The sequence below is a fragment of the Phyllopteryx taeniolatus genome, chromosome 3 (assembly GCF_024500385.1).
Source record: "Phyllopteryx taeniolatus isolate TA_2022b chromosome 3, UOR_Ptae_1.2, whole genome shotgun sequence".
Classification (NCBI taxonomy): Eukaryota; Metazoa; Chordata; class Actinopteri; order Syngnathiformes; family Syngnathidae; genus Phyllopteryx; species Phyllopteryx taeniolatus.
The window spans coordinates 5,100,341-5,127,429 of NC_084504.1; positions in this window are offsets into that span (position 1 = coordinate 5,100,341).

The window sequence follows — 27,089 nt, forward strand, 5'->3', positions numbered from 1 at the left end:
CGTTCCTTTCAAGAACAAACCATATTTGCCTGCTCAGTGGATTCCTTTGGCCCGATCGAATAGAGACTTAGGATTCCCCCTGCAGTAAAACTCCACTTCTTTAAACACTGAAGATGTTCTAACATGCCAATTTTCTTACTGACATCATCAGTCTGCTCCGAGCAGCAGGAAGTGGCTAACATGTCCATTACAGTGGGGCCCCAAACCCAGACAGTGAAATTAAGGGATCAGTAGCGTGTAGAGATTTGACCTTGAAGAATGCCAACTCCAAACCCCCGTGTGGAAATGCAGAGGGGACAGGAAAGTGAGCTATAAGGCAACTTTTTGTTTGGGCGTACAGAAGACTTCAGTCGCGAGGGGGTTGGGGTGGCGGTGTTGGTCCTTTCTTGGCTCGTCTTCTTAGCAGGAAGTCCCAGAGGAGGCAAACAATGTGCAGGATGGAGTCGGTACCAAACCTTGGAATGTACACCCTCATAATCACATGGAGCTCAGCCCTTGATGATAACGTACAAGGACACTCTTTCCTTTGGAAGAAACGATACACTGCATTGTTTGATGGACGAGAACATCTTGGAGGTCTCAAAAATGCTTTTGAAGCAGTGATGATGATATGCTTTCCAGCACTGGGTCATTTCACTGTTCTTGTTTCCGAATGCGATTCTGCAAAAAGCTGCAACGGCGCACTTTCGAAAGTGTTTTGCACTTTCTTGGATTTTCTTGTGAAATTTGGGAGAAATATGGTGGAAAAATATGATAAAGACCAAAAAGAAATGGCCACACACACACACACACACACACACACACACACACATATTTACATACATATTTCCTATCTTTGCTCTCTGATCACCAAGCATACCACCACCCACACTCTCTGTTCCAGCAGTTGAATTTACCTCTATGACGTAATGCATGTATGGTGTAACGTCATGTATTATGTAAATATGTATCTATGTCACATTGTATTTTGTTGGGTGTGTATTAGTATTTGCTTTTATTTTGCTTTGTTTTACTCTGCTGTCTGCAGCCAGGTTGGCATTGCAAATTAGAATGTGTTCTCAATTGCTTTATCTGGATAAATAAAAATAAATAAATCAAAATACACATATGCATACGCACATACATGTTTCCAAGTGTGCATTCACAATCCTTAGAAGGTGTTTAATAATTGGAGGTTTTTAATTATGGATTGACATCTTTTCTTTTTCATAAAAGGTCTTTGAAAGTATTTATATTCATCTAAACTGTGCAAAACTCGAAAACCTTGGTTTTGTTTAGACGGGGTTGAAGGCCTGCTTTAGCTCACGCAAGTGTTATTCTACGGTATGTCTTGTCCTCAACCAATCAGAATGCATTCTGAGCTGCCTGATGCTGATTACTGCGATTCATCATGTTAGTTGCTCCGTGCCACCGCGTGTTTGTTTTGATCTCTTCATGTCCAGCTCAGTGACAGTGAAAGATGAGGGAGCATGTGGCCAAGAAGGCACTCCGCCACGGAAAGCCGCACTCCGAGGAGCATTTGGAAGTCCTAGCATGGATGTAAGCACAATGGGTCTGGTCCAGCTCGGAGCTCCATGTCAGGGCTGAGAAAGAACGAACTTAAGAGGGCGAAAGAGGGTGGGGGGTGTGGGAGGAGGGGGGGGACTTGAGTTAGCTAATTGCAGACCCGAAAGTGTAACTCTAGGTGATGCGGGGATTTAGGCATGTTGACTTGTGTTCACTGGGGGACTAAACTGACACTCGGTTCCCCCAGAGCGGACAGTTCCTGAAACCTCCTGGAGTTGGCTGGGGGGTCCGGGTCACATTCGGAGGCCAGACCACATGACCAGCTCCTCTAAAACAAGCACTGCTGTGTCCGCAATGTCAAACACTTCCTCCATCGGCATCCATTAGCCTGTTCTCGAGGTGGCGAGGAACATTTGAGGAAAACGAAGGAAAACAAAGGATCTGGAGATTATGTGGCTTTTGCATAATGAAAATGTTCCCTCGCCTATCACTCTCTTGCCTAAAAAAATAATAATGAAGGGCTCCATTAGGGCATATTGAATATGTTTTTACATTAAGAGTAATATTGATAATTATTAGAAAAAAACATTAAAATGGTTAAATTGTATCATTTTTATCTTTTGTTGTAATTTCGCCACAGTATTTGGTGTTCTGCATATTTTTCAGTTGAATGAATGTATTTAATGGATACAGTCTGTGAAAATGGTGTGGAGGCATTTAACGCAACCCAAGGCCAGATAATTAAACATTTAAAAAATATATATTTGTAGACATTATTTTTGAAACGTATTTATAGGGACAGACCATTTACTGCAAACAAAATGTGCGATGGAAAATGAATTGAACTGAATGAAGTGAACCGGATGTACAGCCCTGATCCTTTTTCAAATCACACACAATATTTGATATTTCTTGCCAACGTTTAACACTTCTATCATTAAAAATATTTGTACAACATGATCTTGTAGATGTACAATTTCAAGCATAGAACTCACAATGAAGGATGCTTCAGTGATTCTCCAAATTGAATTTTCTCTTCTTCTGTCACCCTTTCACAAAGGTATTCCACAGGCCCCTATGTTCCTGTAGATTCTATGGGAAATGAAGCAAGCAATGCAGGCAAACGGAACTCTCACTCTCGTACCTGCAGCAACCTCCTGTGAGGCTTGCGCCGAAAAGGACAAAATGCAAGTGAAACTTGTGTTTAAGTGTAATTTCTCAGCTCATTATTAATCTTGACCGTCGTCCTAAATGTGAGTCTCTCACTGCTGTCATTTTTCAACAAGGTCCAAAATAATCACACACATCCTCACTTGCTGAATTATCTGTGACTGTATTGTAGTCCCAAATACCAAATGTGTATGAAGGAACAAGGGTTTGAATTACATTCATTATTATTTACACATGGATGAAAGTTAATGTAATGATGCTCTATGATTACCTACCTGGAAAAGTAACATTGAGAAAAACTAATTAAAAAATGGTGAATGTACTGATGGGACGAGTCAATCCAGATTAAAGTACAGCGAAAACACCAATGTATGTAACAGGACTAAATTTTATTGTATGAAAACATTCACTAGATTTCTTGCTTCATGTACCTGTGCTAGACCAGGATGACTGAAAACAGTGTGCATATGATTATATAGGTGTGTGTGCGTGTGTGTGCATGTGTGTGTGTGTGTGTGTGTGTGTGTGTGTAAAACGCAGGTCTTGTAAAAAGCTGTAGCTCCCCTTTGTGGTTTGCCGGTGTAAGAGCAGGGGGAGATGGTGGGCATCTGGGCACAAGAACCATACATACCCTTTGGCCCTTGAATAGGAGGGACTAACTTCTCAAAGTGCTACTATTGCCTGCATTACAGAATGCTTCAACATCAGACCCAATTCTTCCCTGCTTACTGCATCTACAGAACCATGACAGAGGAGGAGGACAGAGGAGGAGAACACGAGACTAACCTGACTAGTGAAACAATAAAACAGCAACAGTGAGAAATGGCAGGTGAATCTATCTAATCATGGAGGTCATTTGGCTGTAGGCTCTTTGGTGCAAGCTTCTGTTTTGGGTGAACTGTGGTGGTGCGTCGCTTCAGAGGCAGCCTAATGCAGGATCATGTGTCTGCGTCCATAACAAATGCTTGGTTGGAGTGCATAAGGAGCTTCAGATGGCAAGTGCCCCCCTCTGGCCACTTCATCGGCCTTCTCCCTTGAAATATTTAAATGACATTTCTCAGTGGGTGGTAGCACGGAAACATGAACACATGCAATCACATTGATGGATTTATAGCATACTGGCCACAATATTGAGCACACTTTCCCTAATGAGATTCGTGTGTGTGTTGCATCCGTGATGCATCAAATGTCGACACTAAATGATTAAAGATAAGAACACTCAGTGCTGTCATTATCAGATAAAGATTAATTAGAGATTAATGAGATTAAGTCCGTGGCACAGTGAAAGATTGGTTATCACATCTGCCTCACAGTTCCGAGGGCCGGGGTTCAAATCCCGGCCCCGCCTGTGTGGAGTTTGCATGTTCTCCCCGTGCTTACGTGGGTTTTCTCCGGGCACTCCGGTTTCCTCCCACATCGCAAAAACATGCGTGGTAGGTTGATTGAAGACTAAATTGCCCGTATGTGTGAATGTGAGTGCGAATGGTTGTCTGTTTATATGTGCCATGCGATTGGCTGGCAACCAGTTCGGGGTGTACCCCGCCTCTCGCCCGAAGATAGCTGGGATAGGCTCCAGCACGCCCATGACCCCAGTGAGGAGAAGCGGTACAGAAAATGGATTGATGGATGGTGATTAAGTCCCTGCAAAGTAAAAAATAAAAATGTTTTATACATTTGACACACCACAAAGAATAATGTAGTTAACAAGCCTGCCAAAGTTGAATGAATAAAAAAAAATCCAAGTACATAAACTCAGGATTCAAAATGGTAAAAAAAAGAGATGTTCTTTCAGGTATCACAGGCTGTGGGTGTGTCTGCTGAATACGATGAAAGCACGTCGAGCTAAACTTTCATCTGTCAATTAGTTTGTACATGTAGCATATGCCTACACATCCATTCGTGAAAATACTGTATATCCACATAAAGCATTCGACTATACTGTATCTCAGTGAGGACCTGTGGTCGTGGCATGGAAAGGGCCCGTGGCTGGTGCTAGCTTGCAGGCTAACAGGCTTCTGGACGTTGTGGACCGGCGGTGGGGTCGTCTAATGTGTCACCACCTCGCTTGGTGTTGTTTCATGTGTGGGTCCACAAAACAGAGACACTTCTGGGAAAGTTGACCGTTTATTTATTTATAACACAGCGGCACATATTATTCAGCCTGTGGCTCATACTACAGACATTTGAGCTTGGGATGGGTGTCAAATTTCTTGCGTTAGTTGCGATTAATTAATTAGAGTCATATATAGTGTGTTATGTTTTTGAATCACGTTAATCTACTTTTTAATCTATTTCCTGTTTCCTGTACGGAAATAAATTGTCCTGTGAGAGCTGGTTTGTATTTGTGTTGCTTTGCCTCCCTCTCTTGGCATTTTTGGTAATTATTTTCTTGTTAAGTTCAAACCCGTGCTGTGATGGAAGATTTGCTACCATACGATGCAGGTTTAGCCTACCACATCAACACCTGCACAGCTAACGTTAGCAGCAAAGACGTAGCGAGCCATCGCAGAATTCTTCACCAAACTTGAGAACACCTCGCGTATGAGTAAGTCTGAGACCGACAGGCTAACTAATGTACTTTTTGATGATGAACAATGTTATTTTTTATGTTCTAATTTACAGCAATATAATTAATATTTTAATTATTTTTAATCTCAAACAGATGAAAAGCAACTTCGGTCTTCGACACTTGTTTATTGCTTAGTAAAGTTTTGAATATGTTAAGTTCAGCACTTCAGGACCCTATGTTTTCTCATCTTCTACTTATATGGAGACTGACAAAAGAACACAGTAGTATTTCTCCTGGTGGTTGAAACTAAAGTTTGTACTCAGCACTCTAAGACTACTCTCACTCTCAGATGCAGTGGAATGTCTTAAGTCTGTTAAAAACAAGAAATTACTTTATAAAGCTATATGTACAAAGGTTATATATATTATATTTGATCTGCCACAATAATATCATCATTTTAAATGAAAATATCTCAAGTTGAGGGCTGTTGTCAGCATTGTTTAGGTGAGATTAAGAAAGAGATTAATTAGATCAATTAATTACAGATCATAATTAATTGCAAATTTTTTCAATTGCTTGACAGCACTAATTTAAACACCTACTTTCTGCTAGTTATAAACCTCACAATGCATTGCGTTTCAGCATATTATGGTAGCCCAATTAACACAAAATACCTAACACTTTTTAAAATAATGACACCAAGCTGTTCTGTATATTGTGGGCTCATCTTTGGGGTGAAGGCATAGCATATGTATTTATTGTGGTTACAGTTTTCATTGGTGTTGGATTACACCATACAAATGTTGGTAATACTTTACCATTATTTAGTCATTGAGTATATTAAGGTGACACATAATATATGACTGAAATAACGTTAACAATATATAGTGTAATACATAATAAATTGTCTCATTTGAAATGAGAAAATTTTTGGCATGATAAAAAGCATAACGTCACATACACAGGCAACCATTTGCAGATCAGAGATTTTTGGTGTTGACTCTTTGAAGCTGTCGCCGCTTGTTTACTGATGCAAATTAGCGGTAGGCAACCTGTAGATGAGCAGAGAGCGAAGCAGTCTTTGAAAGAGTTCTTAACTTATTTCTCTTCCTCCCTACTTCTATGCATTCAGACACAAAGAAAGAGTGCTTTCACTCAAGATCACCAGTCAGACGTGGACTACTTAAAATACACTGACTGGCCCAAGGCATCTGGGTGGGAAAATGCAGGATTTTTCATGCATTTATTTATGACCACAAGCACAACTGACCACTTCATTAGAAACCTTAAGAATCTAACGAGATTCAGTACAATACAGTACATCCATCCAAAATTCTGCCAGTAATTAGTAGAATGGCACAGTAGTGCGCACACTTCCACCGAGGATCAATCTTCAATCCTAATTAGGATCAGCATATTAGGTAACCACTTCCTGTCCATGTCTTCTTCTTCTTCTCACATTTTTGTATGATTTAAGATTTATGTAGTTTACCTGACATAACTGGCAGTGTCAGTTTGGATTTTTAGAAATATATTTAGTCATTAATGAAAAAAAAACCTCATGCCTGCACTAGCTTTGCTGTTTGAATGACCTTGTTTTAAACAATAATTTGTGACATTGACATAAAAATGTAACGTGTAAAATGAGCAGAACAGATAATACCAAAAATACACAACTGATTTACTCTAAACTTTGTTAGATGGGTTCCGCATGGGCCAAGGAAAAACCTACCGGTATTCAATTTTGGTGAGGGTCTTAAAAAAGGAATTTATTACAATACATCGTGGGTACCAGAGGGGCTCAACCCCTGATTCATAACGTCACCTCCTGTCTGCTCGTACGCTGCTAACTAACAAACTGATGGACAAACTAAATAACTAACATAGCATCTCCAGTGTGTGGGTGGATCACCTCACCAGGGAGGCACCAAGAGGCATCCTAACCAGATGACCGAGCTACCTCATGTAACTCCTCTCGCCATGTGAGAGAGGACCATGGCCTCAGATTTGAAGGTGCTGTTCCAATTGCTTCACACTTGGTCTGTGAATTTCTCCAGTGAGAGTTGAAGACTGCAGCTCGATGAAGCCAATAGAACCACATCATTTGTAAAAAGCAGAGACATAATACTGAGGAAACCAAACCCGACCTCTTCAGTGCCTTGGCTGCACCTTCAAAGTCTGTCCATAAAGGTTAGGAAAAGATGCTGACAAAGGGCAGCCATGGTGGAGACTAGCTGTCACAGGAAAGGAATCTGACTTACTGCCGGCAGTGTAACGCAAAATCTGACACCGGTCCTACTCGGACCGAACATCCCATATTAGGGGGACTGGTATCCCATACTCCTGGAGCACCCTCGGGTCTTTCTGAGGGACATAGTCAAATGCCTTCTTCAAGTCCACAAACACATGTAGCCTGGTTGGGCGAACTTCCATGCATCCTCCTGGACCCTGCTCAAGGTGTAGGGCTGGTCCATTTTTTCATGGCTAGGACAAAAACCACACTACTTCTCCTGAATCTTAGATTTGACTTCCAGATGGAACCTCTGATCCAAAACCCTTGAAGAGACCTCACACCCACCAGCCCCCTTCTTAAAAAGGGGGCCCACCACCCCGGTCTACCGTTCAAGAGGCACTGTCTCCGATGTCTAAGTATTCTCCCCACTAATTCACAATATCCTGAGGTCAGCAGCACCTCATCCCCACTATACACAATGTTTATGGTGCACCGTTTCTCCCTTCTGAGCTGCCGGATGGTGGACAAGAATTTCATCGAAGCCGACTGGTGTAGTTCTTCATGGCCTCACTGAACTCCTCCAATGCTCGAGGTTTTGCCACAGTGACTGGCAATACTGCATTCCACTTGGCTTGCTTGTACCTATCAGCTGTCTCTATATTCCCACAGGCCAAAAAGGCCTGATAGGTCTCCTTTTTCAGTTTGACGGCATCCCTCACTGTCCACCAACAGATTCGAGGATTTACGCCATGACAGGCACAGACCATCTTACGGCCACAGCTACACTCAGCCACCTCAAGATTGGAGGTATGAAACATGGCCCACTCGGACGGTCCTGGCCTTCCCCAGGACGTGGTCACAGTTATGTCAGAGATGTGAGTTGTTACTCCTTCTGACAGGGGACTCTGCCAGACGTACCCAGCTGACCCTCAAAATGTGTTTAGGTCTGCCAGCTTTGCCCCTCTCACCACTCGAGTGCCCAAGACATTCAGCCGCAAGTCCGATGACATGACCACAAAGTCGCTCTGCGAACTGTGGCGAGTGCAGGGACGGACACCCATACGTTTGAACATGGTGTGTGTTATGGACCATCCGTGACGAGCACAGAAGTCCACTAGCAGAACACGGCTTAGGTTCTGGTCGGCATGACACTCCTCCAAATTACAGCCTTCCAGGTCTCACTGTCATTGCCCATGTGAGCATTGAAGTCCCCAAGCAGAAAGAATCCCCAACAGCAATGTCCTCCAACAAATTCTAATCTCCACCACCAGCTTGTCAGACTCAAACAACAAAATTAGCAAAGTTATTGTTTGATCATTTCTTTCAAAAGAACAAATTGAACATATGAGCAGCATTTTACATTTACAGGATTTGGCTAGTGAGGCTGCTACACCATCATTTCCCTCTTACTGACCCAAACAAAATGGCCTGCCACATTCAGTTGTGTGAGACAAATGCCCTGTGTTGGAGCTGCCATGCAAGGTTGTTGGACCTTGTGGGGAGCACCTCAGGGTTCAGTGCATGTTTGCTATGTGGTAGCAAGCTGCTGTGGTTAACAAACACATCTGCACGACATCGTGCGTTGAAATTTCTCTCCAACAAAAGTATTGTTCATTGTGGTAAGTAGTTACATGTGATGTGAACTAACAATGTAAAATGACATTAATAATAGTAATTCGTTTTATCTGGATACGTAATAAACTTGAACGGGTTCCTTCCTGAAGTTGTGTGGAAAGTGGCTAAACAGTTTTGTGTAATCTACGGAGCCACTAAGGGGACATGGAAGAAAAAAAGCATATTCTTTTGTGTGAAAATCTGTGTGCGAGATCTCAGTTGCACTGAACAGACGGAAGCACACACGAACAATGGAGCCCACTGATCTGTGAGGCAGGTAAAATTCTAAAGAATTTTACATTGACAATGGCCTAAAACACAAAGACATCAAATCAGTGCTTGCCATTAAACATGGTTCACAATTCAATAAGATACATTTGAAGCAACTGCTTCACAAAAAAAAAAAAAAAAAAGCACACTTTTGTCAGAAAACAGACTGTAACTTGGAGGTCCTGGTGGAATTTCTTAGCAACCAAAAATAAGTCTTATTTTTTTCTGCCTTCGACTTTTTTTCCTTTTCACATACATTTAGTGACTTTGTAGCTAACCGTGTTTACTGTCAAGCGCCAATTGGATGTTTTTATGTTTTAGGCCAATCAAAGTAAAACTATGACGCTCCACCACGGGTGACTGCGCTCCATCGTTCTTGTGTTTGTTTACATTTTACATTTATTTTTTATCTTAGAGGGTCTTTGGTAATACTTCCCTGTACCGAGGAGGGTATGAACACATAAACTCCTTGGTAGAGTTCAAAACATGTATTGTCCCACTTAGGTCAGCTCATACCATTAAGTTTACATTTTGAATATATGTGTCCATAGTGGTTGAGTTTACTTTTAAGCTTTGAAGGCAGCTCATTACGGCATAACTGTGGACGTGGATTATTTGTGATTACCACACCAAAGTTATCCACCATCACCGGACACTGTATGCCCCCATTTCCTTGTAACAGCCGTGAGTGTCACTCACTTAGAAAAGTGTGAGCGTGTGTGTGCATGTGTGTGTGTGTGTGCGCATGTGCGTTTGTGACTGTTTGCATTAGAGTGAGTAAACAGGGTTCAGGTTACTTCTTAAGGCTTATCCATGATATTCATTTCAATTTAAAAGTGGAAAAATGCCATATGGATGACAAATATTTGGCAGCACCGGAATGGTTAGTTTTCATGTACAGTGAGGGGTCAACTCATATTTCGTTACATGATAATGCTCAGAATGGTGCATAAGCATTTCATGTATGTCGCCATTTCTCAGGCAAGGAACCCTGGCACATTGGGGAACTGAAATAGTTGTGTGCTTAAAATGGACCCCATGTGATTCCCTATGAGCAGTTGTATCACATGATTTCTTGCAGTGTACAAAAGGGAGAAAAAAAAGCAGATTAAATGTTATGATTAATAATGATTTTTTTTTGGAAAATTATTCAAACTAAGCAATTTATATCATTTTGTATTCAGTAAGTGTAATATAGGTTAAGCAGCTATTTAAAAAAAACTTGTTATGCTTTCATAAACATTTGAAAAGGTACATTAACCTATCAAGATCTGTCACTTGCTGCCCTGGTGAAGTTGCCTTAAACATTCAAAACATTGGGCAGAGTTAAAAGCAAAATGAAAGAAAAAAGATCTAGGTTCTAGTAAAAAATCTTTACATATAAATCATCTATCCATTTTCTGTACCGCTTATCCTCACTAGGGTCGCGGGCGTGCTGTAATTGAATCACAAAAAAGTAAGGACACATTGATTATCTTTCATTATTAGGCAATTTGCAATTACACTCTTTGTATGATGCAAATTATGCAGTTTAGGCTTGACATCACTGAAATCTATATCTATGATATTAATCCTTAAACTAATACCATTTGACCTCATCTTTTTAAAGCAGATTTTTTTTTTTGATGGAGCTATACATTTTTGAGGAGCTGCTGTGTTAATAGTCAGTCGACTCCTAATTTTTTTTATTTAAAAAAAAAAAAAAGAATGCTCACTTTTGGGCTCCTTTGCATTTTTTTTCTCCTTGTTCCCCACTTAGTTGATTTATCCCTTGTTCTGTTTTCCCTGGCCCACACTGCTCGGCACTTTGCCCTAGTTTCAGTCACCCAGAGCTGATGTCATTCAGATCCAGCTAAAAAAGACTCTGCAATTTCACTCCAATAATAAGCCTGAAGGCGGGAACGTGCGCTAAATCATCCTATGGGCAAGGGCAGGGAAAATCCATGCAAACCTTAAGATGCGGACGACTGTGGCTAGTGGGAGAATGTGTGACTCCTGAGTGGAAGAACAAGGTTGAGTCCACGTGTGTCTGCTTGAAGGGTGTCGTGAGTGGGGGTGGAGCTGTCATCGAGAGGGATGCAGAGGAGTTGGATTCCAGGCTGCTGTCTGTCTCTTTACCTGGAATGAGACCTTGGGGACACTTTAGGTCAGCCCACCCAGAGGCAGAGACACCAATCAAGCTTCTGTCACAGTCCGCTAAATCATGTCAAGTATGTTGCATCCATGTCTGTATCACTGCATGCAGTTTCCAAAGAGAGGGTTTAGGCAGCAAAACCCGAGAAAAAAGATGTGGGCCACTATATAAGCTTTTTATTAACCATGCTTATACTTGTCAGTGGTTAAATGAGGTAATTTGTGCTTCTGCCTTCACAAGTAGACAGTGAGGGTTTGTGCCAGTATGTGACCAGATATGATTTTAAATAGGATAAAAAGGTAGCGAAACATGGGCCATTGGGAATGGGAGGGTGAGCTAATGGACAGAAAAGATACAGATACAGCAATTCTGTCACGTCATCCTCCAATCAGATTGTGCTGAAGTCACCCATATACTGCCATACGGCTGTAATTGGATACAACCAGTATTGTCGCACAGATAAAGCTTTAAATACTTTGATATCATCGATGACACTCAGACCAAAAAACGAGAAATTTCCGCAATTTTGCTCCAAAAGTGTTGTCAGTGATTTCCTCCTCCTCATTACTGGCGAAGGGTTGGTAGTAAACAAGCTACATTTACTTGGTTATATTTACTCAGGAACTTTTTGAAGAAATTGTACTTGTCAGATTAGTTTTAATGCAATTTACTTTCTATTTTTACTTGAGTATTTTTGTTAAGAAACTACTTTTACTCTGTTAGACTGAACTACATGGTGCTCACTACATTTTTTTTACTGGTATTTATTATTGCTTGAGTGATTTTTTTTTTGATAGTCAGAGAGGCTTGTGTCACCTGATTCCTTTATTTTTTGTAACAATTCCAGTTTAAGTACTAGTGATGTTTGACTCCATTTGACCAATCCAATGGAACCAGGCAGTCACATGACTGCACACAGTCTCCGCATGGGCCCACAAAGAAGCGAAGTTTTCAAAGTGATTTATTTACATAAAACATGGTAGAAATGTATATTTACCTTACAGATAGGCCTCCAGATAGAAAATGGATGGAAGGACTAGGTAAAAGAACAGCCATCATTTGTCATACAGTGTCATTTTTATCATCCCTAAAAATTTTACCATTTCAGCCTACAAGGACTCCACTTTGAACTTGAGAAACATACAAGAGGTTGTGTTTGTCTGCGTTTGCAAAATATAATGCTCCGTGGAGTAAAACCAGCAGGTCAACACCAGCAAGAGAATGAAATTAATTCAAGACCATTTATTGTGGCTGGTGTTTCCCTATTTTATGTAATAAAATTTAAAGTGGTATTGTTGGGCAATATTTGAATGAGCCTATTCCTATTTTATATATATTTTTTGTCTTTTTGACATGCATTCGCTGTTTAAAAAGATAAATAAATCAGAAGTTACTCACCTTTTTACTCAGTAATTGACTAGTTTTATTTTTCAATGAATACTTTTCCAAGTAATAATTTAGGAGAGAGCTTTTTACTTTTACTTGAGTCATTTTTTTTTTTTTGGTCAATTCTACCCCCCTCTGGATTCAGGTCACACAATTCTATTGGTATTGAGCCAAAGTTTTGCTGTTGTTTAGCATCTACACATTCATGTTTACATTGATTTTTGATTTGGTGGTGAACTCACATTTAAAGAGTGAGGTTTTCTTCTGCAGTTTAGCTCATACCTCACGTACATCATCATTTTTTAAACTATTCCCAGAGGAGCAATTTACCTCCTAGAAGTAATTTGTTTATTTTTCAAACCATTTTCTTCACATTTTGTAAATTTTGACAAACATGATCCTCCAAGCCTAACCCTGGTCTTGGTGTGAACAAGCCTTGTTATTGTTCTTGACTTTGTAAACGACCCTCTTCAATTCACCCTGGCACTTACAGCCCAGTTTAATATAAAACAAAAATATCGACACTGGCCTCGAGTAGGTATTGTTTAGAAAAGGAACAAGATGGAATTTCCACAGACATAGAGGTTCTGAAGCAATGTTGTGACTGTGCAATGCTGGAAAATGTGTGACTCCCACCCTCTATCTTAATCCCATTCCTTCGAGCCTGTCCAGTTTCAGAGCCGACCGACTCGACCAGTATGTGATACTAGTGACCCGGAACCCATTTACTTCCTTAAATCGCTGCACCCCGTCTGCCATATCATCCCTCGCCACATCACCAAAACTCATGGTGGTTACTGGTTAAAAGGATGACAAATCACCTGCTGTTCCGTGAACGGGGCCCCTGTTCCCTCGCGGCCATGGTCGCCTTCCTTTAGCCTGCCCTGCCTGCTTAGAGAAAGGATTTCTCATTTTGGAATGATACAGTGGACCAGTTCAGCCTCATCTGTTAACGTCCCCTACTGCCTTAACCCCTTCAATTTATGACACCCAAGACTTAGTATATCTATGAGTGTATCAAATCTACATGGCAAACATAAACATTGTTTGAGTGTTATGGTGACAGACGGTCTGTAAATATGACCGTGGGACGTAAGGGTATATACAGTAATTGTGAATTTGTAACTAGGAGACTGGATCTTGTTTCTATATGTGTTATGTCACAGTCCTGTTGGATGAAATAGTTCCTGTGAACATGTGTGTTTGCATATCTGTAACTGTGAAGCTTATGTTTGCATACCTGAAGCATGAATTGGTCTATTTGTGTGTGCCCTCACGCGAGGACTGCCTGCTCGCCTGTGAGGCAGTAAATCTATCATTCATAGAGCGTTTACCTACCACTTCACAGAGCTGTATGTCAAGGGTAAACAACGTTTATCACTGCATGCAAATGAGGCTGTACGCCACAACCTCGACAAAGAGCCCATTCAATGCGAGCGTGGCCTTTAACCATCGTACTGAATTCGATACCTTAGATTACAGGCTTATTCCCAGGCATTATGTGCCGCTTCACTATCCCTCACACACATAGCGGCTCATTCACAGCCTCATCCTGCGGGATTTTCAGAAGCCATTAGTGATTTTCTTTTTCCTAATACAACAATTCTAAACGTTTCTTATCTCTACTTTGTCTGTTGTCCCAATCTCATGTAATAATAATCCTTTATGTTTCTATGTGATGATGCGTTCACAAAAATTATCAATAGACGCAATATGTTTATAGAGCACGTTAGTACAATGCAGATTTATCATAGAAATGCAAAAGCCACCAACAGTTAGCAGACTGCATGCTTGATTTCAACCAGTCATCTTGAGTTGTTGTTTGAAATCAACAACTCAAGATGACTTTACAGGCCCGAACAAACTTTTTCTACCTTTTCTTCATGCAAAATCATTTCTCGGTACTTAATGACTTACTGTAATGTTCAGACTATAAACCATTACTTTTTCCCCTCAGCTTTAAACACTAAGGCTCAAACAATGATGCGGTTTATATGGGGATTTCCCCATCCTCGGAGCGTCAGGTTCTCATCTATTGTTAGCTTGTCTTTGACTCAACAAAATTGTGTCTACTGTTCATGAATATTTCAATGAGCTCCATGTTGAAGTGTTAACTGTTCACATTTTTAAACCAAATCTGTACACACGCAACCATTTGGATTGGTGTTGCTCTGCTCAAGCATTATCATGCCAAAAACATGACGTAATACATATAATGCAGCCTTTAAGTTGAAGGTGATTGACCTGTTGCACATGAGCTTGGAGTCAATTAGTTGATGATAGTTTATTTTTTTTCTTCATACTTGTATATGGAATATGTTGACAAACCAATCCTTAGATCGACTATTATGGTGCTGTTAAAAATATATACTTTTTGTGCTTCAGGAGTGTGACAAAAATATTTTGAACCATTTTCATCAACCTGCCATATCTTTACGCGGTATGAGTATATAAACTTCAGCTCAGTGAGAACCTGAAGGATTAGCTGAGCAACCCTTCAGCAACACTTTCTTGCCACTTTCATACACACGATTCATCTGTCACCTGTCATCAAAGGCTAAGTTGCTTAATTTTATTTTGTACATTGATACTGTACAGTTATCTATCTGTTCAATTATGCCAACAGTTTGTCCTCGGAACTAATTATTTCAATTTCCACTATTTCCTATTACAAAACATTTTAAATCAGAGCAAATCATAGGTCGACGAGCCTTGCAGATTTTTGACTTCTGAGATATCACTTCACCTTCCCTCACCTCACTATTTAGTACACTGGACTGGAGTGGCCCACCTTAGTCCTATCTATTGCACTGAAGAGGAGTTACTGAGCATGTCAAACTTTGAACGAGAATGTTGGGGTTGGCGCCCTGGTGCCCTTTATTGACCAGCTGCAACTGGTTGGCACAGGAGTCCTAAGGTCACACGGGGCCTTGATGCAGTTGCTGATGCAGATTTTTTTCCCAAGAAGTTACCTTTCCCGAAGACCAGTCAATATCAGGGTTATGTAACTCCAGCCAAGGGTGCCCTAAAATCGGAATCAAAATTGTGAAACCTAATTTGCTCAGAATGTTAGTCACGAAATAATGATGTGAGGGACTGAGTGTGGTGAGCTACTCTGCCATCCTCTGCAACATCTCTCCCTCTGTTGTTACAATAGTCTCTCATTAGTCTTTGATGGTAAGACCAGTTTGTGTGTCCAGATTAGACGGAATATTTAAGGAACCAAAAGTTCCTTAACACTGACTGATGGACCTTTAAAGATGTGTCGAGCACTGCCCTGGAGTTCCACTGACTCTCTGCTGCGAAACTACAGAACTCAATGGCATAATCAGACACTGCGTCTGCCTCGTCGAAGCATGACGCTCGTCCGAGCCGCATCACGACCAGTGGTAGTGTGCTGAAATGGTGTTCCGTTGTCCTGACAAAAGTAGTCAAAGAAAAAAAAAGTTGCTAATTTTCGGCTCCAAGTTGCCAAGTCTTCCGCACGACCAGTCAGATGAGCAATGATGAGAGCAACCTTTGCTCATTCAGTGGAAAAAGCTGCATGCTCGAAATGACCGGAATCCCCTGAGAACTCTTCCTGATGGGAGAACTGTGAGCAAGTTGCCATGGTAGTGCCTGGAGATGTTGTGACAACTGGTGAAGCTGAAAGTGGCAGCCTCCGTGGCTGCCGGTGTCTTCCTCTGTAGCGTATCCATTAACTTTTAAAAATTATTAAATTACTGTGCTGGGTCCATGTTATGGCCAGTTAATTCTGTCATGAACAGTATGAGGGGGACCAAACAAATGTAAGACTCAAAGGCAAATCGGAATTTAAATAAGACATTGTTCAACATACAGGTTTGGTTCGGTACACAGATAGTTAGTCAGCGAAGGTAACCATATCAAAGTTGTGACAAGTTCAAAAAACGATTGGGGTCAAGGCTTACGAGATTTAGTGGAATGAAGAAGAGTGCTGGAATGTGACGTTTAGGTATAATGAACTGGCTACTAGACAGTTCATTATATTGGGGGAGGGCATGACAGTCACTCAAAGACATGACACGGTGGGCCTGGGCCCAAGGCATGGCAGCCCAAGAATGGTGCAAAGAAAAGCATTTTTTTTACATTTCCTGACTGCGAAATGGTCATAAAATCAGACAGAAGAACCTAATGGGGAAGTTGCCGCTAAAGTAAGGTGTGGTTTTGAGAGTTTAGTATGTGCTACTGGTCAGCAAAACTTTTGGTTTTACATTGGCTGCTTATTTTAGCTGCCTTTGTCAGAGTCACAATAACATGAAGTCAAAATGAAGTGCTAATACAATGTCTGACTCTGAGTGTGTTACTGCATGTGTGTAAAGGCAAAACTAAGCCCATATTTGCTTTCATTTGTTGCATGTGTGTGTCCCTGTCTGGTAGTGTGTGTTCACCTGCAACTAAGGCTATTCATCAAGGTGAGGTGAGCTCATGATGGGGCTTCGTGAATGTATAGGCTTTTAGTCCATTTCATATCCAAGTTAAATCCCTTCAATGCTTGAATGCTTGACACGTCCACATTCACTTTTGAGTCATGGAAACTTTACAAGTCTGTAGGTGAGATCAAAGATGAAGCATCGTACTAAAAATGCATTCCCATATCTTGCCCAAACTCCCTCCTTAGGAACAACTGCAGCTATTTGTGCTGATGTGTTTAAAACCGTTTTTTCTGCACACATACTGAGGATCTCACAAAATAACTGCATCAGAGTCGTAGAAGAAGCTATGGCATTAGGCCGGCTTTGCTTTTACACAGAATCTAGCAATTGCCTGCACTTTTATACCATCTCATAGATGCGTGAGGTCAGTGCCACACCCTTGTCTCGCTGTTCTGGAATTCGCTTTTACACAGGAGTTTCAGTTACGACACAGACAATGCTTTTGAAGGTAGAATATCGTTGGGATGAATTTGTCCCCCTTTGCATTGTCAGTGCAGTGTAAACAGAACAGTGGCCCAGAAAATATGTGGAAAGATTCCAACCTGAGCAGTCATTGTAAAACGGGCTACATTTATTTTTGTGAGTCACAATGACCTCTCCCTCACTGCTACAGCTGACGGTGCATTAAAACGATCCGCAGCAGGATTTTACTATTGGTACACTTATATCTGGTTTCAGTGTGAGCTGAAACCTGTACAGTACAGTACATTGTAAAAAAACAACAAAGAAAAACAAATATTGGTACATACCGCTGTGACACTTTACATAAGCAAAAAAATAGTTCTAGGATAAAATTGACACCATCATTAAACCTTTATTAACTGTAGCGGCAATTTTAATGTAATATTTTAACATTAGTAGTCCCATATTTTGGCTAGTTAGACCTCCATAGAGTGGCTCTCTAACATGGACTTAGTATAAAATTGTCCATCCATCCATCCCTCCATCCATCCATTTTCTACCGCTTATCTGAGGTCGGATCGCGTGGGCAGTAGCTTTAGCAGGGACGCCGAGACTTTCCTCTCCCCAGCCACTTCATCCAGATCTTCCGAGGGGATCCCGAGGCGTTCCCAGGCCAGCCGAGAGACGTAGTCTCTCCAGCGTATCCTGGGTCATCCCTGGGGTCTCCTCCCGGTGGGTTGTGCTCGGAACACCTCACCGAGGAGGCGTCTGGGAGGCGTCAAGAATCAGATGCCCCAGCCACATCATCTAGCTCCTCTCGATATGGAGGAGCAGCGGCTCTACTCTGGATGGGGTACCGAAGCCCCTGTTTGGTCCCTGTACGACCGGAGTCAGAGTTTGGGCCACATCCACCCCCGGGGCCTTGCCACCGAGGAGCTTTTTGACCACCTCGGTGACTTCAACCCCAGAGATAGGAGAGCCCGCCTCAGAGAACCCAGACTCTGTTTCCTCATGGGAAGGGGTGTCGGTGGAATTGAGGAGGTCTTCGAAGTATTCTCCCCACCGACTCGAACGTCCCAAGTCGAGGTCAGCAGTGGCCCATCCCCACTATACACAGTGTTGATGGTGCACTGCTTCCCCCTCCTGAGACGCCGAATGGTGGACCAGAATTTCCTCGAAGCCGTTCGGAAGTCTTTCTCCATGGCCTCACTGAACTCCTTCCATACCCGAGTTTTTGCTTCAGCAACCACCAAAGCTGCATTCCGCTTTGCCAGCCGGTACTCATCAGATGCCTCAGGAGTCCCACTGGCCAAGAAGGACCGATAGGACTCCTTCTTCAGCTTGACCGCATCCCTCACCGTTGGTGTCCACCAACGGGTTCGGGAATTGCCGCCACGACAGGCACTGACCACCTTACAGCCAAAGCTCCGGTCAGCCGCCTCAGCAATGGAGGCGCGGAACTTGGTCCACTCGGACTTGATGTCCCCTGCCTCCCCGGGAACATGAGCAAAGTTCTGTCGGAGGTGGGAGTTGTAACTCCTTCTGACAGGGGATTCTGCCAGATGTTCCCAGCAGACCCTCACAATACATTTGGGCCTGCCACGACGGACCGGCATCTTCCCCCACTATCGGAGCCAACTCACCACCAGGTGGTGATCAGTTGACAGCTTCGCCCCTCTCTTCACCCGAGTGTCCAAGACATGCGGCCGCAAGTCCGATGACATGACCACAAAGTCGATCATCGTATTGTCAATTTAGTTAAAAAAAAAAAAAGTTGGTTTTGCCCGCGACCCTAACCAGGACAAGCGGTGTTGAAAATGGATGGCTGGAAGTTGGTTTTGTCATACTAGTGTCCAGAAAAAGCCCCTCCGACAGTTACCTCTGTTTGACCCAGTTTTGTATCCGCTTTGTTCATATTTGGCTAAGACCGCCCCCTTTCCTCTGATTGGTGGCCTCTGTGTAGAATACCCACTTGAGAGAGCACACGTGTTTATTATGTTGACAGCGCTGGCTCAGGGGTGGAGAGGTAGGCGGAGCTCTTTGCTAATGACGTAGATAAGCTCGAGAAATTCGAATGACCTGATTTCAGGCCTCTCGGCAGAAAATGTCTGGAACTCTGGAATGCGTTGACAATTTTAGTCATATTTCACATGGTTACTGAGTCACCATAGAGGCACATCCCAGTGTAGTACATCCCAAATACTAGAAAACGTTGGTTTGGGGAAATACGGGAAATAAGGTCATGAAAGTGTAAAAATAAGTAAAATTGTCATGGTCTGTGTTGTGGTTTGGGTTCTGTTTCGTTTTGTTCCATGTTTTCCTGTGTTCCTTGTTTGTTGTGTGCTCATTTAGTTATTGTGTGCACCTGTTCTCGTCAGCCTTCTACCTTGTGTCGACCAATCAGCTCCTTCCAGCCACTCGTGTCTTGTCCAGGTGTTCCTCGTTGTCTCGTCAATCTGTTTGTATTTAGTTCCCTGGTTTCTTTCACTTCTTTTCGGTTCATTGTCATTGTGGTATGTCATTGTCAGGTGTCATTGTCCCTGTCGGTTCCACGTCTTACTCAACAGTCATAGTTTGTTTCCAGTTTTAGGTTTATTCAAGTGTTTCTTTGTTACTTTGGTTATCTGTTGTGGGACTTTGTTTAGTTTGCTTTATCCATATTCCTTGTTTGCCTTTTTTTTTGTAAATTAAATATAATTTTTTGAGACTTCTGCGCTCCTGCCTTTCTTCCCTGATTCCCTGCATTTGGGTCCTACACGTTTTTGTCTTGCCTCCCTCACCTTCAAATAACCTAATCGTGACATAAATACTGTTAATAAAAACTGATCACTGTTGTGATCAGCTATCACTGTTAAAAGGAGATGCACTGGTAATAAGGGAGAAATAGTTATATTGTGAGTTTTACAGAGGTGTTTTCCTGTTAGGAACATAACTTCTAAAAGCGTACTAGTCATACAATAGTAAAAAGAAATTAATTACTGCTAATACTCACAATCCACTTTCTCACTGAAATTAGTGTAGAAAAAAAAACTTTTTTGGGGCTCGCAGTCCTGTGTGTAAGGAACTGAGGTGGGATAGGTGGTTTGCAGTCGACCTGCGAGTTTGTTGGCTTTTGCGGTGTAACCGAGGTGGAACATCACCAGCTGTAACTTGAGTCTGAAGTTTGACAGCCGAGAATCACTACCCCTGCCCCTTTCTGTTTAAAGTAATTGTAGTTTCACTTCTGACATGACTAAGTCCTGTTTTAACAAGTTCAGTCTGAAAGAAAGAGAACAATTTTGTTACACCTCTGGGCTTCAGGCTTTAATTGATGAATAAAGTGTTAACACATATGTGAGTGATTAATCTTACTTTTTAACAATGGTGCAAAAAGAGATTTTTCCATCCCCTCCTAAAGGAGTTTGGTAACTTCCCAGTTCAGCAAAATGGAGTTCCATCTGATTCTAGTATTCATGTGCATCAATGGGCAGAGCAGCAGTTTCCAGATGCTTGGATTGGTCAATGTGGTCCTGTGGAGTGGCCTCCCAGACCGCACTCCGCTTGATTGTTATTTTTGGGGGCATTTGAAGGCCATAGTGTTTTAGGAAATGATACAAAACATCAATTACCTCAGGGACTGGATCATTACAAACATAACTCCAGCTGTGCTAATATGTGTTCTTCAGTAAGTGGAGAACATGCATTAAATTGTGTATTCAAAACAATGGTAATCATTAAGATCATATTAAATAAAAATGATTTTTATTTAAAAAAAAATCATATGTATGGAAACCCTGTATATACTCTAGGTTTTCTATTAATTGAGTTGTCATAACACCAGTGCTTGACATTAACACCCACCAACTTGCCATTAGCAGGTCAATTTCCACCATGGCGGATAGTACAGCCACTCCCACCTGTCACTTTGGCAAGTAGAATTTTATCCACTTTTCACACGCACAATTTATGATAGTGGGATGCAACTGTCAGAATGTGTGACCTCAGTCTATTTTCCTCATGGTCATTCCCAACACCCCAAAAACCTTATCCTGGCCTTCTGACATACCCTAATTTTTATGTAGACACAAATACAGTGGTGTCTCGAGATACGAGTGACCCGACTTACGAGGTTCTTGAGATACGAGCTTCTTGTAAGGGACGTTTTTTTCTCCAGTGTTAAAAAATCTTCAACTAATAGATCCTCTAGGTAGTTTGAAGTCAAAGCGAGGCCCATGAATCACCCTGCAGTAATATTCTTGTTATCTGCAACTACCTGACACGTGCCTGTGATTTATAGTAAGTGAGCTACATTTTAGACGCTCATTCTTAGATGGCTCCAAGCATGAGAAAAGAAGAGAAGTTGGAAATATGTCCACTCCAAATGTTTCAGTTTCTAAGCTGTTGTCAAGGTCAACATTAAGTACACTTGAGCAATCTAATGAGATACAATACAAGAACTGTACAACATATTATGCCTTTCCAAAGATGCATACAGTATTTTGGTTCTTTAATTTAGCTATAGAGGCAAAATATGAGTAAAACCAGCTTCCCTATCAGTACAAACACTATTGATAAGCATACAGTACTTACACAATGAAGTGACAATGCAACATTGGAGATGGGCTGATCATTTAATTTCCTCTTGGAAAAAAAGAGAAAAATGACAAAAACAGAAAGGAAGTGTTCCATGTACCATGAGCAACACGAGACATTTTAATTGAATAAGAACAATTCTGAACACTATACAGTCTGTGACCCAAGACAGTCTGTGACCCAAGGATTACAGGTCTTATTCCTCCTTCGGGAATTACGTTTCTTAACATGTTGTGTTTATTGTATTTGTGTGTTGGACCCCCTCTAAAATGAGATGATTAATCTCAAGGGGCAATTCCATAACAATAAAGGTATATACAGCATACAGGGGTGTAACGATTCATTCACAACATCGATGTGTTGATTTATATTCCTACGATCCAACTCGATCGATGTCTGCTCGGCTGGTTGGCCTCCTGGATGACATAAAGCGATTCAAAATGTATTTAAAAGGCAATCAATCGAATGTGTTCATACGAGGGAATAACACATTGGATTTCAGCACAGCTGACTTTTTGACACACTTTTTGACGTGTGTGTTTTTACCACTTTTAATCATAAAGGAGTGAAGTGTTACTCGATTAAGTTTTCCTGTCTGTGACGTTGCAGGGGATCATTTTTCTGGTGCTATTGGGTCGGCCAGTCTGAGAAGAAAACCACATCTCCCATGACCCCCTCTGCACCGTGTCCAGTGCAGGAAAGAATCACAGCAGAGTGCAAAACAAACTTGTGGAACGTCCCGCAAAGCTCAATTCAGAAATGTGGATGCAGTTTGGTTTTGCAGGGCATATATGTTATATGGTTGGCTGTTGTACAGTAAGGCGGCTGTGGCTCAGTAGGTAGAGCGGGTCGTCCAGTGACTGAAGGGTAGCTGGCTCCAACTGTCTGCATGTCCAAGTGTCGTTGGCCAAGACACTGAACCCTAATTTGCTCCCAGCGGGCCTGGCAGCGCCTTGCGTGGTAGCAACCATTTAATCCAAAATGGTTGAGGAGAAATCACGCAAAAAAACTGTATGCTGACCGCGGTCGTCTACAAGTCGGGGAATACAAGTAATATGAAAAGCCACTTGCGGAAGCAAGAAGTAAGCGAGGCCAAACATCAATTCATCCATTTGAGATTTATTCCCACCAGGTTTTCCTCATGAAAGCACGAGAGCCAAAAGATTGGTGAACACGCTTGAGCCAAGCTACAAAATTGCATCACAGACATACTTCAGGAAAACGCCCACACCAGAACTTTACCAAGAGACAAAGACCAAAGTGGAAGAGAACATCGAGCAGGCATAGTGTTTCACTCACGACAGATAGACGTACATCACGAGCTACTCAGAGTTGCGTAACCACTACAGCACATATTGTGACAGGTGAGTGGGTAGTAATAAATATGATTAGAACATTAGAGCATCGCATATTTTGTGTTCAATTACAGTAAGTGTGTTTATTCATTTTTTAATAATTATTTCTATGTTGAATAACAACATCAGAAGTAACAGGTGAACCAGCTCTTCAGCCAACATGAAGAGAGTTCCACTTTGTTCAAATAAATCGTGAATGCTTTTGCCATTAGTAGCTGTTTATTGTTTGTTTATTATATCAATAATTCAATCTACCTCATATCCTTTCAAGAAACAAAAGAAATTCAGGATATTTCACCTTCACTGTCCAGTATCCAGATAATTATTTCACAGTCACACTGGTTACATTTTTGGCAAAAAAGTTACTGAATCGATTACAAGCCACTGAATCCTTCTTGGATCCTATCGTTGTTGATGAACCAATATCGTCTTTGAATCCAATAGGCAACCACAAATCGTGATACGAATCGAATCATTCTTAAAATGAATCGTTACACTCCCCTTGCCAGTATATATAGATATATAAGGGCGAGGGGAACACATGAGCCTGAGTGCCACCCCTACCGCTGAAGTTTTATGATTGAAGTGCCCTTAAGCAAGGCACCCAATTCTAGTGGGTGCTGGAAAGCTGCCCACTGCACTATTAATTGGATGGATGGATGTGTTCACTGTTTTGTGGTAAAAGCAGGAGAGCTTCTTATACCTTTAATCATATGCACTGTGAAGGTGTAAAAACTAGAGCCTGAATTTGTCAATGCAACATGTACCTACTGTGTTTGAGCAACAGTAATTTTTTATGTACATAAGGTGTGAAAGACATGAATCGGCTCTCTCTACTACTGGCCCTCTGGAACTGTAAAATCATCAGATCATCCATCCATCCATTGTCTGAGCCGCTTCTCCTCACTAGGGTCGCGAACTCATCAGATCCTAGTGAGTAAAATACAAAGTCAATCTTATGATAATGATAATCATTGCTATTATTATCAATGCATCAATTTTCTATCATTACGATCCCGGGTGAGCGGCAGCCTATTTCAAATGACTTTGAGCGAGAGGCCGCGTACACCCTGGACTGGTTGCCAGCTTATTGCAGGGCACATATAGCAAACAACCATTCACACTCACATTCACACGTATGGACAATTTAGAGTCTTGAATTACATAAAATCCCACACAGAAACATCGGGGAAAAGAATCAAATCCAAATCACAATATGTGGATGGGAAAGGAATTCTACAGTGTGTTCTGCTTAGAAAGTGTCCAATTTTCCTGCAATGGAATCTTCTTGAGTATCTGCATTTGAGATTTACTGGTCCACTGGGTCTCATCTGGTTTCCTGTAGGTTAAACTGGTATCCTGTACAACCCCAGAGGGTTCAGGGGAAGCCTGTTGGCAGGGGCTCCCCTCGATGTGTTCTACTTCCAACTCCCCCTCCATCTGGCCCTCAACATCTCAGGAGATCCGTCTAGGCCTGGCAGTCCGTCAAAGACGCCCTTCTTATGCTTCACCTCCCTCGGGAATCAAGGACCCCATTTATGCAAAGTCAATTCCTAATTGTAGGATCAGCTTACAAGATAAATTCTACTTGAGCCCATTAACAACTGCAGTTAATTGTAAGTCAAGCAGAGGTGAGTGTGATACAGGAACCCAGCGGGATAGCCGGGCTTGACGTGTCAGTAGGACAGCTTACATCATGGATAATACACACACATTCATTCATGTGGACCTCCCACACAACGGTAAATCTCCTCTTTGTTGGGCTTTGTGTCAGGGATTTTTGTTAATACAGTAGAAGTTCAGAGACTTCAAGCATTGTCGGTTAATTTTCCTCTGGCAAAGCAAAAGTGTCAGCATGACAGTGCGTGTCAGTTATGGAATTCTGAATTAATCGTTTGAACAATGCATGTTCACCTAAAACCGAGTCGTCAGGTCAAACACAGTAGAAGAGTCACTGGATGAACACTGTGGGGAGGACTTTTTTGACGATAGAAATATTCGTACATACATTCATACATGACATTAATTAATTAAGTAGGGATGAATAGTGACATGGGTAGGCTGAACCGAGACAGCGTCGGCCCTCGTGGCTCTAAGCTTGCTTTATTGAATTCTCTGTTTTCTTTATGAGGCTCGGGGTAAGACGGGGCAGACAGGTGGTAGTCTGTAGTGAGATGTTCATTAGGACTTTCCCTTTGACCTGGTAGGAAGCTTGGACAGCTGCAATGTCTTTGAGTGGATGGGGACTGGAAAAAGTGGATGGAAAAAGTTCATCTGGTCACAAACAGGTCAGTAAAGGCAATGGGCAAACCAAAATTTGACAACTAGATAAGATGATTGATCATACACTCAGATAATAGGAACATAAATGCCATGCTGCCATGCCTCTGTATGACCATATTCAGTTGGCTGTAAAGGGGAGAAAATCCTTGCATCCTTGCATATGCTTACTATATAAACACGCTGAAGGGAGAACTTGCTTTTGTGCATGACCAATAACTTGTGTTAGCATGGATAGACAGTCGCTGTTGAACAATACCATCATTTTAATGTACCACTGCCTTGGCTGAGGTCTAGTTAAAGGGACTGTATACAGTTTTCAAACTGTTAGCAAGATATTGCAATGTAGCGTTTCAGCACCTGCCCCTGCTCCCAGCCACTCGTGTCTCTGCCCAAAGAAACGCCTGCAGCTCAATAAACCTGGACAGCAAAAAAGAACCAGGAAGAGACCGCTTCGTTGCGCTCGCCTGGCCGTCTCAGAATGCACTATGGTCGCCCCCGAGCGCGCACCGTTACATGAAATGTTACTGTTTTTTTTTTTTTTTTTGAATGTGCAGTGAATTGAAAATATAAAAGAGGTGATCAATTTACCTGACGACTCGGTGAGAGCAGTGCATGATGTTATGTGCATGATGGTTCTACAAGCTCAGCCATAGAGCCGTCCGTGTATAGGAAAGCAACCATCGTTGTATATCTTTACCCTTGATTTGAAGTAGAGTTGGCCACTTCCTTCCTTTTTAACTTTTGTTGCTAACTGGAGTCATATAATCCGGCCAAGAAACTGAAATAGTCTACTCTGTGTGAGGCTGCAGTACTCCACGTGCACAGCGGGGGTGTGCAAATGATTTACCGACTATTAAGTCACACCTCCTCTCTCGATAGTCTCTGGTGTCGAGTTTTAAAATATTAATTAAGATTAAATTAGAGGTATTAGATGGGGCCAGAGAAGGATGAGTTTGCAAAAGATAATTTGAATAATATTCTACTATCAGGTCTTTTTTTTTTGAAAACTGCAAACTCAACCTTTAAGTGGTAAAACATTTTTAAAGTGCAATTTAATATAAACCTTGGCTGGCACTCTTTAAATGAAGCAGGGTTCGTATCACACTCCCAGAACAAAACCAGAAACAAAGCAATAGTATTAACAAATGAAATCATGAAATTATACCCAATAGTGATATAAATACTCTACCAGTGGATTTAT